General features: G+C 38.2%; 1 protein-coding gene across 2 annotated transcripts in view; it reads right to left on the bottom strand.

Annotated features, from left to right (window-relative positions):
- LOC135221905 (xaa-Pro dipeptidase-like) overlaps window positions 1–16309 on the bottom strand; it is a 511321-nt gene that overhangs the window by 86718 nt on the left and 408294 nt on the right. The window lies entirely within an intron of this gene.

Here is a 16309-nt window from a genome sequence, read left to right as displayed (position 1 = left end):
TCATGGATGCTTATGGGTGGATTGCCAACGGGGAAGAAAGGGAGAGGGAGGGAGGGAGGGGGGTGGAAGGGGCAGGGCGAGGGAACGAACGTTGTATGGGTAATGGGCGGCCTTCAGTCAGGAAGTAGGGAACGATTGAACATTTGGATGCTCGCGGCGTGCGAACGTCACATAAGCTTGAACGATACATGCCATTACGTTCTATGTTGCAAATTATGGATAGACCTAAATGAAATTAAATACAAATGACATTTCTGAAAAAAAAAAAAAAAAAAAAAAAAAAAAAAAAAAAAAAAAAAAACAGAAACCCCCCTCACAATATGATGAAAAAAAAACCAGCGAATCTCCCTCGAAATTTTAACAGATGAAAGAATCTACAGGACAAAAGAAGCTTACATAGGTCGACCTCTTCATATCAAGGGCTCGCACAATCGTACACGGCAGCATTCGTAACCTAAGATCACCACTGTGCACTCCAGCCTACATAAAAGCACAGGTCGTCATTCATATTGCTCCGGATAATAATAAGCAAAGTTATAATGCTGTTTACATAAGCTGGGAACGAGAGCTGTTGTCTAAGTGAATATTTTTTTTTCCATTGTTTATACAAATGATGATGGTGAAGCTGCCGTACTTTGATTTCACGTGGGTTAATGAAAAAATTTAATTAAAACTTCCACTTATATTTACTGGGAAGAATTTCCTCTCTCTCTCTCTCTCTCTCTCTCTCTCTCTCTCTCTCTCTCTCTCTCTCTCTCTCTCTCTCTCTCTCTCGTAGGTCGTGGCCACCGGAAACGCTGCTCTTGAAGTACGTACTAAAAGTACTATGCTTCCTCCACAGGGAAAGTTGTGAAGAAGTCATTACTGTTCTAGGATCTAAAATGCAAACACCACTTTACCTTGTACCTTAACATATGATGAAAAAACTTGTTACAGTCTCTCTTTTATTAAAAATACGTGGGAGAGAGAGAGAGAGAGAGAGAGAGAGAGAGAGAGAGAGAGAGAGAGAGAGAGAGAGAGACTGTCTGAAAAATGATTACACAACTCAACCCCAAAGTTGAAAGGAGGGGATAGTTTACCACGTTGAACCCATCCTCTGTTCGGATATATGATTCAAAGAGAGAGAGAGAGAGAGAGAGAGAGAGAGAGAGAGAGAGAGAGAGAGAGAGAGAGAGAGAGAGAGAGAGTCTATTTAAACATAAACCAAGCTTTATGTTTAAACTGCAATACAACACGAAATTAACTGTCTTATTTCAAAATGAACAGGAAAATACGCTGGTCCTCTAAACACTCATTGTCACGTGATAATTAAAAACTGACGGTTGAAAGAGTTACGACGACCATTTGCATTTCATCGGTCTCTAACAAAGAACACGCACTTATAGTATTACAGTCCTGTGTTCCTATCCTAGCTAGAAAATTCAGGCTCAAATCATCTTCCACTCAAAGCTTAAGTCTCCTGTTTTACATAAAGCTCTCTGGATGGAGTACTGGTGCCCTCAAAGTAAGGCAACGTACGAGTGGCCCAAATCTATGACATATCACATACTTGTCATTCTAAAAAAAGACAATCTCTTATATATGACAGAATGCAAGCAATGGGTATGATGTATTATGCTAATGATATGCAAAAACAATTTATTCCCGCCCCGGCGAAATTCAATATGAAACAAGTCAACTGGTCTCGTAGTCCTGAGGGGTGGGCCCGAAGCTACAAAACAGCGGAAGCCACGTGAATCTACATTAGAACCAAAAGAGAGATCTTATTCTGTCCTTTAGTTACTTTCAGAATTCAAAATCAGAAATGTATAACTAAATAGGATGAAAATAAGACACTATATTTTCTGAACGAAAAGTCTGCTCGATAACAAAGACAGGCCAGATTTTTTCCTCGGTACCTACTACGTACGTCCAAACACCCGGGAAGGTTTAAAATTTACCTTCTTCCGACGGCCACGGCCCACAGTCGGCGCCGATACAGGTTAAAGAACTCGCCAAGGACGAAGGCCAAGGTACGGAAGGGTTGCCTTCTAACTCATTTTCGGGGTATTTATAGACAAATATCTACAAATGCTGATAAGTCTTCGTTTCAAATCACAACTCAAAATGGTTGACCATACAACTGCGGTTAAACTTGACGCTCCAATCTGAAATCAAAACAGTTTTTCGAAATATTCTTTTCATTCCAATAAACGTGGGCACAATGAAACCAAGAATAACAAGGAATTCATTACGGAGACAATCTTGACCTGCATGACAATGTATAACAACTTACGTCTTTGGAGCTAAATATAAATCAGTATTATGATGCCAATGATATCAATTACGTAAAACTTTTCTGAAAATGTCAACAAAGGGATGGAAACCGTCCAACTCAAGGTCTCTCCAGACAGCCACAGCAGCTGGCCGGCTGGCAGGCAGCTCAAACCACGCACCTCGGGGGGAACTGGTGTATCTTCTCCTCCCCACAAATTCAAGTTTGTCAGAACAGGGTCTCCTAAAATAAAAATGAAAAAAAGAACCAACTAACGGCCAATGAAAGCAATTTTTGCACGACGAGATATATATCTCCATGTTGCTCGAGCAACCGGAACGGAAAATTTGATTAAACAAAAGGAAAATATCCAAAATTTTAAGAGAAAGAATTATATCTATCATAACCACGAATTAAAAATAAAAAAGGAGTCAACGTTTTTCACTGGTAATCAATGGAGCATTTTCGTGCAGGAAATGGTAATTTCTAACCACGGTGCTGGTTGTTTCCGAGAAACGGCCGGACAAAGACCGAGCAGGTAGTAGGGAGGTTTGGGAAGGGAGTTTAAAATTTTCCTGCAATAATAATCCTGGGCACTTCATTTCTTACAATTCATGTACCTCCCAAACCTGACTTGGCAATGTAGGTCGCAATCTGCGCATTTAAAGTAACGCATAATGACACACTGTTGTTTTGGATCAATCCAGCCATCTTCTGGCACGGGCTTTTGCTTATAGAGCAACAAGTAACCGAAAGACATAGACTCGTCCCCATTGCATTCCCCGGCCCACCCCTCGTTATTATAACGACTCCCTGGTGTTGGCCCTAAGCCCAGCAGTTTATTCTGAAAAATTGGTCTCGACCAACTTTAATATATACCCAATAATTCTACTGTATTCGCGATAACTCTGACTTTTGTTCTGGCATGTTCTAATTAGTAAATAAAAGGTAGGTCATTGGTCTTTAAAACAGTTATGATTTTTATTACAATATATCTTATATAAAAGTGAAAGTCACAGGCCATGCTGGTGGATTTCTCCTACTATGCTGTCGTCAACAAGCTAAAAATCAGTCTGCGCCTAAGAGCTTTTACGTCCCCTAAAACGCCTGCGTATTCTTGAGACATTTAATAAGAAAAATAATTACATCGTTGATGCAAAATAGCGGAGAAAGGAATTGTGAGGGCAACATTTTATTTAAAAGAAGTTGTACTTGACATGCTGGCCACTAAACAATATGGTTTGGCTTTCGTCATGGTTTTGGTCCTCTTAGACATGATCACAAGCGGTGCACATGTTAGGATAAACATTGGTACCTCACGATAGATGGCGACTGAAGACTGTCTATAAGGATAAGATATCTGATGTTTTCGTAAAGGAATATTTACTTTATAATTTTTAATGGGATAAGGTGATATAAGGTAGTCAACTTACATAATAGTGCTTGGCCGTTGGCCTAAAATCAAAGTTCAATTCATTCACACAATGACAGCAAGCTCCGTTAAAAATGTGAAAAATGATGTTAAAAATAATCATTCATATTTCTTGTACATTTCATGTAGAATGTATTAATCTACGATTGTTTTTTTTTTTGTATCAAATTTGAGTATCCGTAAAGGTACTGCACTCATGAATGTTTGAGTGTATGACTTGTATAATCTATTAAGGATGCTAGTCCGATGATTTGTTTAAATGTAAGTGTATACAGTTAAAATATGTATAACATCTGATTATAAGGTAGTTTATTTAAAATAAAAGAAAAAACAAACTTCTCTACGAGAAGAGCAAAACATTACAGTTGTACTACAAATCTTTCCAACGGCAAAGATTATTTTGCTGTTGGAGGAAATAACAGATTCTTTCTTAGCAGTTAGGTCATATTTTATTCGGGAGTTCACTAAATACCATTATTGAAATTATTGCGGTTTTGCACATTTACGGCAAGCGTTTTTACAGGAACCTCCAAAATAAACTTGCATATATCTTGGTTTAAATAGTTACGGACTAATAACGTTGAATATTCATACAACAAATCAAGGAGGTTGCATTGCCTTACACATACATGTTGCTTTTGTAAGTAAATAAGTTCTTCGTTAAGAGATGAGCGTATTCGATAGCTGTGTATCACAAGAGAGTATTAAGATTATTTTGTGCTTGTATGTATGTATGTATGTATGTAAGTATGTGTATGTATATATATATATATATATATATACATACATTTTTCATCCCTACTGAAAGGCGGAAGATCCTAACAACTAACCTCCTGGAAGGGCATTTCACTCTTAATGCAGCCAACCCTCCTGTGGACCCTTAGTTATCCTCAAGTTTAACTTGCCTTTCCCCAATATCCAAAGTCCTCGAATAAGCCGAGTCTACCCTAAAACTGCTCATCAACAACCATACTACAACATAACACGCCTGACTGAAGCTGAACCTATAAACCTGTCGGGCCTATACCATGAACCACATACAGCAACTTTCCCTCCCATCAGATGGGCATGAAAATGGATACTATAAGTGAAAACTTACCTTACACACACACACACACACACACACACACACACACACACACACACATATATATATATATATTATATATATATATAATATATACGAAGAAAATATTGATTATATATATATAATATAAATAATATATTATATAATTAAATATAAATATATATATATATATATATATAATTATATAAAATTCTCGCTTTTACGCGACCTAGACTCATCAACAAGACTTGATGATGGTTATTGCTTTCCGAAGGGTTCTCGCTGGGCATTCATCATTTCTAAACCTAAGTTATGCCCTTTGGCTGTTCCCTTCAGTCTTCCCCGTAACCGTTCCTCCAGTCGTCAGCCCACCCCCACCCCCTCGCCCCGCCGCGCCACCCCATCCTTTTCTATACTAGAACCATTTAACCTGCCATCAGTAACAAGTATTCTGCCTAGCTAGTTAGTTATTTTATTGACAAAAAATATACAATTATTAGTACAAATTTGTCCACAAAGAGACATAATACAAAATGAACAAAGTGGGCAGTAATCTCTCCTGTTTTTGCAAGTACACGGCCTACAAAGAAAAAATACAACATCAAGCGCAAATAACATAAGCCCATAAGACAAAAAAAAAAAAAAAAAAAAAAAAAAACAAAAAAAAAAAAAAAAAAAAAAAAAAAAAAAAAAAAAAATGGGGGGGGGGGGGGAGACTTACTACAGAGAAAAAACGTAGCCACATCACTATCCAGCTTAAGCATGGTTTCCCTCTTCTTTCAATTATCATGACCACTAACTCTGTGCAACCAGCTGATGTTACAGGAATGTCAGTTAACTAGTCCGTATAGTGATGAACTGTGGCATTTTCGGAAATGTGAATGATACCAATCTCCGTAAAAATGAAGCATCCGGTGGATAACAAATCCGCAGTTATTTCTAGCAGTCTGGCTACTTTGCATATCCTGATATACTGGAGCCCCAGCGGGAGTGTTCCAAAACCTGAAACCCCACGACTTTCCTTATAAAAGAAGTCTTCTGCTGAACAGCTGATTATCATATGAAAGTTCTTCAAATATATTCACCGCTAAGTGGAATTCCCCAGAATGTGGTTCATGTTGCTCAAGCAACCCAGAGCAAACATTGAAAAGCCTCCTTTCAAGTGTTCTGCACAGAAGTACCTTCGTTCCTTTCCTGTTTTATACTGTGGTTCGGACGATAAGAAACACTCAGGAAAAAACAGGGGGGGATTACGGTCCCTTTACACCTAGAACTATAAGCCTATTACAAAAAAAATAAATAAATAAATAACACCAGGTTAAATTTTCTACTACAGTCACTTCGCCTAACAGACGAATAGGCAAGCCCAACGTTGCCGGAAAGGTAGGATTCTTGGTAAGAATAGTCCCCGGGAAATGAGATCCAGCAAATAATATTAAGAGAAGAAACAAATTTACTGTACGAGAGAGAGAGAGAGAGAGAGAGAGAGAGAGAGAGAGAGAGAGAGAGAGAGGTCGTTCCTATAGCCACGCGACGACTAAACCTGGACAAAGTGACTTTTTCTCTCTCCCGGGCTCTGAGCGACCCTCCAATTAAATACGCCCATACTCGGTTATTTTTCACCGGGTCCGTGTGTGTACCCTACGTCATGCGTCCCCATTAGCTGTCTCTTGTCTTCTCCCAGACACACTACTACTTCTTCTTCAAGGTTCCCCCAAGTCATTCTCAGTGGCGACACGAGAGAACCATAAATAACCTATCTTTTGTTTCAATTGAATTGTTTCATGTCAGGATTTTGTTACAGCAGATTGTTTCTTAAAAAAAGAAAGAAAAAAAAAAAAAAACAGACGGACATCGGATAGCTGTAACACCCTATTTTCTAGGGCGTAGTGTTTTTCTCCGTTAATAAGGTCTACACGGCAGACGTAAGGCAAGGTGGTACAGATTCAAGAAACGCATTATGATGAGGCAACAAAAACAAAGACCCATATATATATATATATATAGATATAAAATATATATATATATATATATATATATTATATATATACTACATGGTATCAACAGGAAGTACTTTAATGTATTCAACTCAACTTCCATTAATAGCATAACAATAGCCACGTTTCTTCCATTCAAGAGATGCTTTCAGAATCAAGTCAAGCATTTTCATCTTGCAAGCTAAGTAGACGAATCCACAAAAACTTCTTCCTTCTCCAACGAAAGCGAGCAACAGAACAATGACATCATCAAAAGTCTACTTTAGACCCAAGGCATACCTTCCATGCCCAAAATAACTACCTTCACTCATTTTCGCTCCACTTGTCCAAGGCCAATGTGATCTTGGGTACATCCTTCATTCTGGCTTGGACAGGCTAAAGGCAGTCGGTCGTTCCTTGGACAGGCTAAAGGCAGCCAGTCATTCGGCTGACTGCGAGATATACCGTATTTACAAAATGGGGATTGGGACGAGACAATGATGGCTGCGTCAAGATGCTGTTGTTCAGAACACAACGCCTAAAGCTTCAATCGCAAGTTCCATAACCAATCACCAAAACTCTTGTTACAAAGGTTCGGAAAATTTGCAGACGAGAGTTTCCTGTAGGAACATGGCTGAAGGATATTTGAAAATCCTCCAAAGTATACCTCTAATTGCATGCTGACGGAAAGAAATGTAACTAGTATATTATTCAATTCGTTTTCACAAATTGTTAAAAAATGATAAATTTATCATTAAATATATTACATATATTGCTATTCATTATGAGCTATTCGGGGCTATTCTTACATCTAATGTCTCTATCAAACGATTTTGCCATCCCACTTTGTTATACTGACAACCACAAAATTCAGTTTAAATCCGTCTTGGATAAGAAGCCAACTACTGCACATTTCCGAGCTCAATTTGCGATGAAAAAGTCTTTTTGGCTTTAAATAAATAGGTTAAAATAAAAAAAATAAAACTTGTTTAATAAAGTAAGCCAAGCGGACCGATGCAACTGTGAAGGTTTAGGTACTCATGGTACATGAGGTTTTAACCTTGAGAGCAGCAGAAAGAACGGGAGGAGAGAGAGAGAGAGAGAGAGAGAGAGAGAGAGAGAGAGAGAGAGAGAGAGGGTTAAGTGGTCACATAAAGGATTATAAGCGCGGTACCCAGAACGAAGAATACCCATGGTCTAGGGAAGGTGAGACAGATAAGGGAAAAAGGGTCGAGGTGGAGAGAGAGAGAGAGAGAGAGAGAGAGAGAGAGAGAGAGGAGGGGGGGTGAGGTTGGGGTGATGATTCTCAACAAGAGTCTCTCACAATATGAGACAGGACAAACCGTTTTACAAGACAATGCCAGGAGCGCGAAGGAAAACATATTTCTGTAAGACTTAAATATGGAAGAGAAAGGACGACAAATTAAAAAAATTGTCGAATAAATAAGTAACAGAAATTTATTTGGCGAATTATTACTATAATAACTACTTTTACACTTATGTTTACTATTACCACATATCATCATTTAATATTTAAGCACTTAACACCATGCAAAATAAACCGACTTAAGAGGAAATAACTAATTAACGGAACCAAACTGTTTCAGTACAATAACACAGGTATTTATAAGGAGTTACAAGGATTAGGATGTCTCAAAGACTTGTTAGTCCATCCGAGGAGACATAGTGTGCTCCCTTATCTCTAGGAGCAGGTTTTACTGCGCATTCACAGTGTCCTCATGATTCTGTCTAGCTTTCTTTTAAACTCTTCCACACTGTTGCTGTTTACAACTTCTGGTGGCTGTTTATTCCATGTGTCAAATATCTTGTATGTAAAGAAGTTCCCACAATGGGATGTGTTGTATCTCTTCAGTTCTTGTTTCCATACGTTATTTCTTGTCTGGTTTCCGTTAAACGTAAATAGGTTACTGTCTACTTTTGTTATGCCTTTCAGCATTTTAAATGTTTCTATTAGTTCTCCTCGCAATCGTCGTGTTTCTCAGCCATACATGTTCAGAATGTTTCGTAAACATATACAAGCACACTAAAACATTAATTGTTAATACTGAAGGTAAGTCGTCCTCTCACAAACCCTACATAAAAATCTTTCATGAAAAGTCACGGTGAAAGAGACAACAAGAATTGATGGGAAATTACGATGAGTAATAGGAAATTTGACACAGATATTATATATTATATATATATTATAATAGTATCTATATATATATCTAGTATATATATTTATATATATATAATAATATATCTATATATATATTAATTTTTCGCAGCACAAATCATGCAGCTTATTCAAAAGCAAATAAGTTTTTTTTTTTTTTTTTTTTTTTTTTTTAAGATTTTCTTCGACAAGAAATGGAACAGGCATTTTATTCCGTGTAATTAAAAGATATGGGTAACTGAGCTCGTAGCATTATCATTTAGCAATTATATGAATCCATCGAGAAACCTTGATAACCAGGTATTCAGAGATACTACGTCAAAAGTCGCACAACAGCCATGTTTTCCTACTAGGTCGCACAAATAAAGGTCATCCCTGAGGTTCATGGGCATCCCGCTTTTCAGATACAATTATTCCAGCATACCAGTGACGACATCTGACAAATGGGCAGGGTACTTATGACGTAGTTCATGCGACGGGTGACGGAACGGTCGGACGCACGTCCGATTCGAAGGAGAAAGGGAGAAGAATGGGATTAACCGCGCAATAAAACAGATCCTCCAGAAAAGACGGAGGTGATGCGACCCAGGGACAGACGTCCACAGTGTAGCGTCAGAAGAAGAGAGTTACCTAACGGAATAATGGCGGAAGAAAATTGTTTTTTTTTTCCCCAGTGTAAATGTGGGAGTAAGTGACCCGACAGAAGTTTAAGTGCTATATCTCGGTCAATTACGCATGTAGGACCTTTTTCGATATCTATATATAATGCAGAGTCCTTACTAATAATACACACATACTGGAGTATACTTACTATGTGTGACAACCATATACGCAACCCAACCCAAGACACAATTTTATACTCTCCAATGGCCTCAACCCAAGGACAGTATATGCAACTACGTAAGCTCATGAAAAAGTCAAGTTGGTAATGGACAATGCAAACAACACGACCAAACAAACAAGTAAATAAGTAGATTAATTAATCATTTAAAAAACACAAAATCTCCTATAAAATGGCTATTTGCGTCAAGCAGGAAGCAGGCAATATTAGTACTGTTTGCCAATTTTCCAAGAAGCCAGTCATGGTTTTACCAAATCACAGCAGCCTGCCTTCGTCTCTCTCTTTCTCAGGTCATGGCACTCACTGTCCTTCTCCACACACAAACACAGGTTTTCTCGCAGGAACTAACAAAAATAATGCTATCTTTGTTCGTATTCAGCCGCCCGTGAAACGTACGTAAGACCAAAAACTCATTAAACGTACAAAACCACATTTTAATCTTCAAATATAAAAACAAAGAATGTGCAATAAATTAAGTAATCTTCGTAAAAACTTGGCAAAAGTTCAGCTTTCTTAATAGACAGAAGTTAAACAACCCCAAGAACTCGTCTCTTCTACAGCAATAATCTGCTCAAATTTATAAGACCTTAAGAGTTAACGTCTGCTCTTGATAGTGAGAACAGCGGTGTCCTTGACACTATCAGGAAGAATGTGATCTGGTACCAATATATGATAAACGTGTTTAATCTTGCAGTGCAAAAGCAAAATACTAGTCTTTGTGGTCTACAATCACTACTTAAGATGACAAAAAAGAAAAGAATATCACTGAGTCTAACTGTGCGCTTTTTGAAGAAATAATAATAATAATAATAATAATAATAATAATAATAATAATAATAATAATAATAAGAAGGAAGAAGAAGAAGAAGAAGAAGAAGAAGAAGAAGAAGAAGAAGAAGAAGAAGATGTAATTCAAAATATCGTGATAAACTGTTATGCAACAAAAAATGCACAATTATATGAATAGTAGCATTTATTATAACAGCCAATTTATGAAGCTGAGTTCAGGTATGTTTAAATTAGGTTGTTAGCTTGTTTATAAAATTGTAGGGAAGTACAATGTCACCTTTTAGCAACGGCTTGTTGTACTAACTAGTTACAGTTTTTAAGCTTTTAAAGTATTCTTATTGTTTGTTAGTGACAAATTGTATTGATGTTCTGTTTGTTGATGGCTTTCATCTTTGGTTTGTGAAGTTTTCTTGTTTATGTCCTTATTTATTCAGTTTAATTTGTACCCCGAAGAAGTGTACACAATACACGAAAGCGCTGGGTAACTGGTATTTAATTTGCACCTTTCCTGTGGCTGTCTACGATTATATGAATGAATTGAATTAATATGCAATAGATAAAACAAAGAATTTCGAACCGGAAGTTTGTCTCTAACTTTTGCATATTAATACAATTTATTTACATAATTGTGGATTTTTATTACATAATAATAATAACAATTATAATAAAATCCGAGTGGATATTTCTTAATTGTCAGCCCGGATGTGGGCGAGGTAGGTAAGGGAGACATGACACATCCACCCTCCTCCTACAAACCTGTTCGTGGGGCGGGGTAGGCAGGGGATCGGGAAGGTAGGGGAGACATGTCATATCCCTTTCCAACCTGTTTGTCCACCCGGTGGGGCAGGGTGGTAGGGGAAAACATGCCATATACACACCCTCCTGGAAACCTGTGTCACCATGGGTGGGGCAGGGTGGGTAGGGGAGACATGCCATATCCACCCTCTTCCTGCAAACCTGTTGTCCACCCTGGGTGGGGCAGGGTGGGTAGGGGAGACATGCCATATCCAACCCCCTCCTGCAAACCTGTTTGTACGTTCCGGGTGGGGCGGGGTAGGTAGGGGTTCTGAAGGGTAGGGAAGACATGACATATCCACGCTCCTCCTGCAAACCTGTTTGTCCGGGGCGGGGTAGGTCGGGGATCGGGAGGGTAGAATAATAATAATAATAATAATAATAATAATAATAATAATAATAATAATGAACAAGTCAAGAAAAAAGCCACGAGAACCTAACAATATAAAATACCAACCATTAAGCAACCAAATATAAAAAATTTTACTTCTGCAAAATGGCCAAGGTCTGACCAGCTCTCGACCCCAGAAATAAACTGCCTCCTGTTCCCCCTAACACTTTGCCTAACGCGATGCAATTCCCCAATTTCCCTGATGCTTGAAGGTCAGTGAAATTCCCCAATTCTCAATTTCTTACGATCGTTATATTATTTTATTATTCCTCGCTTACTTCAGTCTCAACATCCTCATTCACTTCAAGTTGATGGAGACAGCCGTTGCCACTTGGTCTATGAGAGAGAGAGAGAGAGAGAGAGAGAGAGAGAGAGAGAGAGAGAGAGAGAGAGAGAGAGAGAGAGAGAGACCTAAGACCCTGAGAAATGACTTCAATTTAATATTTACGAAAAAAACCAGCATAACTATTAATGGATAAACAAGCAACACAATCAAGTCCTTAAGTAATGAAAGAAAGCAATAAACTTCCGGTCAAGTTGCCTCTTACGATTAGAATTGCTGAGAAGAAACTGACCTCATCCCTCACACATAATTAGAGACGGTTAACTAGTCAGACAAATAATCGACAAGCGCCAAGTGAGTTATAATGACAAAAAAAAAAAAAAATCTCAATTATAATATATCTATTTATTTTGTTTATAAAAAATCTGCTTTGACTTTGTGGCAAATAGATAATATATGACGATATATGTGAGAAGCACATTCACAACGAAACCGTCATCCGCTGTTTATCAAGGGAATTCTATCAAAATAAATAAACAGACCCGCGTGATTAAACGCATTCACGTGCATGAGGGATGCATATTACCAATATCCCTTTTATTACAATGCATTAACCAGTGTTGGCAAAACTGTGGTTTATGTAATAATAAAAGTAAAAAGTCTGAAAGCTGCTCTTATGGATTTTTGTTTGTTTTTCCACAGCCTTTACGAAAAAAAAAGACGAAAAAGGAAAAAAAGTGAATACGTTCAAGACATATTGGGAGCTTCTCAATGTTTTGACTGAAGGCGATTGCGACATTTGAAATGTAATATTGTCCCTGCGGTGGCCGGAAATAAAGTCACAGGAAAACAAGAAAAGTCACAATTTTGGCTTGGAGAAAACAGTCGCAGGGAAAAGTTCACAGTATTCCTTGGGGTCATTATCTCTATGATATTTACAGTCGTTTATGTTTTAAGTGTAATCCCCAACGGGCTTTACAAAACACGAAGCAAAGGTGGATGCACCGGGTTAAAACCCTTGGGTGTCACTCTAGGAAAGATTAATGGGACTTTTTCCTGTGACTTTTTGTAAGTGACTTTTTTTTTTTCTTTTTTACCAGCGACTGATTTTTTTTTTTTTTTTACCTGGATTCGTTCCTGCGTGGCTTTCTTTATTCGGCAGACTTACCAGAGAGTACTGTTAGTCAAAAATCTTCGTTTCATTTACTGAAAATGATTAACAAAGTTAAACAAAGCTATGGTAGATTCACATCAACCGTGCATTTGATGTATAGGCCAGTCCCTTACAACGCTCCTGATTGGCTGTTGATAAGCCAATCACAGGGCTGGAAACTCTCATTCTTTCTCGAGAGTTCACATGGATAGGAACTAAGTTCCACCCCTCCCGAGGGATACGTCTTTCAAAAGTATCCCCCAGGAGAGGTGGAACATACATCCTGCCTATGTGAACTCTCGAGAGACAGAGTTTCCAGCCCTGTGACTGGCTTATCAACAGCCAATCAGGAGCGTCGTAAGGGACTGGCCTAGACATCAAATGCACGGTTGATGTGAATCTACTATAGTATTTGTCAGTTATTTGATAGACGACCTGAAATTTCAGACTCCGTTGACATAATGGGGAGTGGAAGGGGGGGGGGGGTTCAGCGGCAACACCCTCTATGTGAAAAAAGAGGAGGTGAAGTTGGGGAAATGCCACAAACAAAATAACGCGACAAAGATGTTTTCGACCATTTTCCAACCTGTTTACAAAATCGACACTGAAGCCTCATTCTAAGAAGCTCGCTGGCACTCACCCCTCTTCTACTTCCTCCAATACATTTACGTTTCCTCTTTACTCACGTCCTAATTCTGCAGTTCATTTATTGTTGAGCCGCAGCTGTTTACGTGATAAATTCAACTGAGTCCATGCATACTGTCAGCAAGTTTAAAAAACGATCTGTATTCTACGAAAAGGTTCTTGGTGAAATTTCTGTCCATAAATACTGTCTTGGAAGGTAAACAACACTTCACCGATGTGGGAGAGAAGAAATATTTAAACATCACCATATAGTCATACTCAGACATGTACCAAAGATCATCAGGTCGAGTTTACATAGCAACAACCTTGATTTCTGTGGGATGTGACTGAGGTCAATACGCAGCTTTATACATTTACATCTGCGAACAGAAATATGTGACAAAATCTTCTAATCCTATTTCCAGAAAAATGGATTCCGTCGGTGATGCACGCTTAAGAAAGTAAACTTCACCGCAGTCGAGTTTCTGTACAGCATATAATGCTGTATGAAACCGTCAGCCGGTCGTGATGGCCTGTGTTGTTGCTGTGTCAGACGCAAGAACATGGCTAACTTTTACCTTAAATAAAATAAAAACTACTGATGTAAGAAGGCTGCAATTTGGTATGTTTGATGATTGGAGGGTGGATGATCAACATACCAATTTGCAGCCCTCTAGCCTCAGTAGTTTTTAAAACAGGAAAAGTTTGGACGGACAGACAAAGCCATCTCAATAGTTTTCATTTACAGAAAACTAAAAAATGCAGTGTATACTATCTCAAAGTTTTGTACAAGTTCAAGAACTCCACATTGGACTTAAGATTAACGTCGTCCTGCCCAAGGTCAGCCTCTCTTATACTACTAGTCTCCTATGAGAGCACGGACACTGGAACAAGGTACCTTGGTCGCTTGCTTGGTCGTAGTCCTGGGAGGGTGCGCCACATCTTTAGGATCGAGACTTGCCGTCTCCACCCTCTTTATATTACAGTTACAGAAAAGCAGCATTATAGAGGCTTTTAATATAAGAGTAACAGTGTGTCAAAGGCATCCAGAGGCAGTTCCAGGCAAAGAAAGCTCACTCCTAAGAAATTGCGAAATCATGTCACTCACTCATGAAGCAGATGTAGCTACCAGGTTAAGATTTTGAACATTTAAATCTTAATTCAATAAGAATTTAATTATGAAATTCTTTTGATCACTGATTTCCTTACATTAGTCTAGAGGTTAATCCCATACCCAAACTATTTGGCCTCAACTTCTATTTTAGCTTTGAAGTACATGATATACTTTCTCTCCCATATCATACAATGATGAGATGAAAATCTTATGTTTTTAGAAAGTTCAATCCCTGCCCAACTAGTTTTTCTTAACATCTTTTGAAAGAATGCTACTATCATCCATACAATCATTGTATCTGCAGACATGTATCTATATGTAAACATATATCATGCATATTAGGAAAAATTATCAGAAGCAGTACTCATTACCTAAATTTCTGTGTCTATTTTCACAATTGTGCATACGCCAACACTGCATTGCTGCTTTGTTGCATGCTCGCATTATAGTACAGTACACACACACACACGCACACACAATCGTCATTCTTGCCGCCGTGAGAGTTGAGTTACCAAATGTCTGGGGAGCATTAATTTTGTAATGAATCCCCATACTCTGTGTTTAACTGCAAAGGACCATGTGTAAAAAAATGTACCTTTAAAAAAAAAACGTGCAAGAATGGGAAGGACAAAGTGGGATTGTGTCTTGGGTGGCTAAGAGACGTATAACTAAGGTAGGTGTAGTACTAGCATGAGTTACTGAAAAAGCTTTGAGATAGATGAGAAAGTACAAAATCTGTACTTGAATTTAAGAACTATGAATAAGATTTACTGCAGTTGGAGAAAATGCGATGGGTACTGTATATGGATCAAGATTGGAAAACAAGTGTCTTATAGATTTGAGAAGAGCTTGCTGGGTTTGGGAAACATGAGTGTTCGTGTCAATGATTTCAATACAATGGCAAGTGGCACAGAAAAAAAAATTAGAGATGTAGGCAGGGTAGAGTTACAAGAGTGAATGCGAATGAGGCGTTCTGTGGATGTATATTTTTGGTAATGAGCTTAACTGCTGAAAAACCTTGGTTCATCTAGAAGAATCCGGTAAGGAAGTGTTTGTTAGACCATGTACTAGTTCAGAGTAGACGGAAAAGCAATTTAGTGAATGCAATGGTGAAATAGAAGTTTAAGTTGGAGAAGAAGAGGTGAAAATGTAGCTGTAAGGATAAGTTTGATAAGGAGGAATGAAGCTGGGCCTACAAGAAGAAAATGGATGAATATTAGGCTATGGTTAAGATTAAAGGAGTATATGAAGAGCTTATAAAATTCGAGAATGTGGTTATTGAGTCATAAGGAGACAATAGGGCAAGGGCTTGCAATAAGGTATGGTTAACGACACTGAACTTAAAAGTGTGAAGACTGCGTACATTTCTAGATAATGCAGTCCATTATCTTGAGGATTTACTAAATGTGAACGAT

The sequence above is a fragment of the Macrobrachium nipponense genome, chromosome 3, assembly GCF_015104395.2.
Source record: "Macrobrachium nipponense isolate FS-2020 chromosome 3, ASM1510439v2, whole genome shotgun sequence".
Classification (NCBI taxonomy): Eukaryota; Metazoa; Arthropoda; class Malacostraca; order Decapoda; family Palaemonidae; genus Macrobrachium; species Macrobrachium nipponense.
The sequence above is the reverse complement of the archived record's forward strand: the minus strand, read 5'-3'. Positions and strand labels throughout refer to the sequence as shown.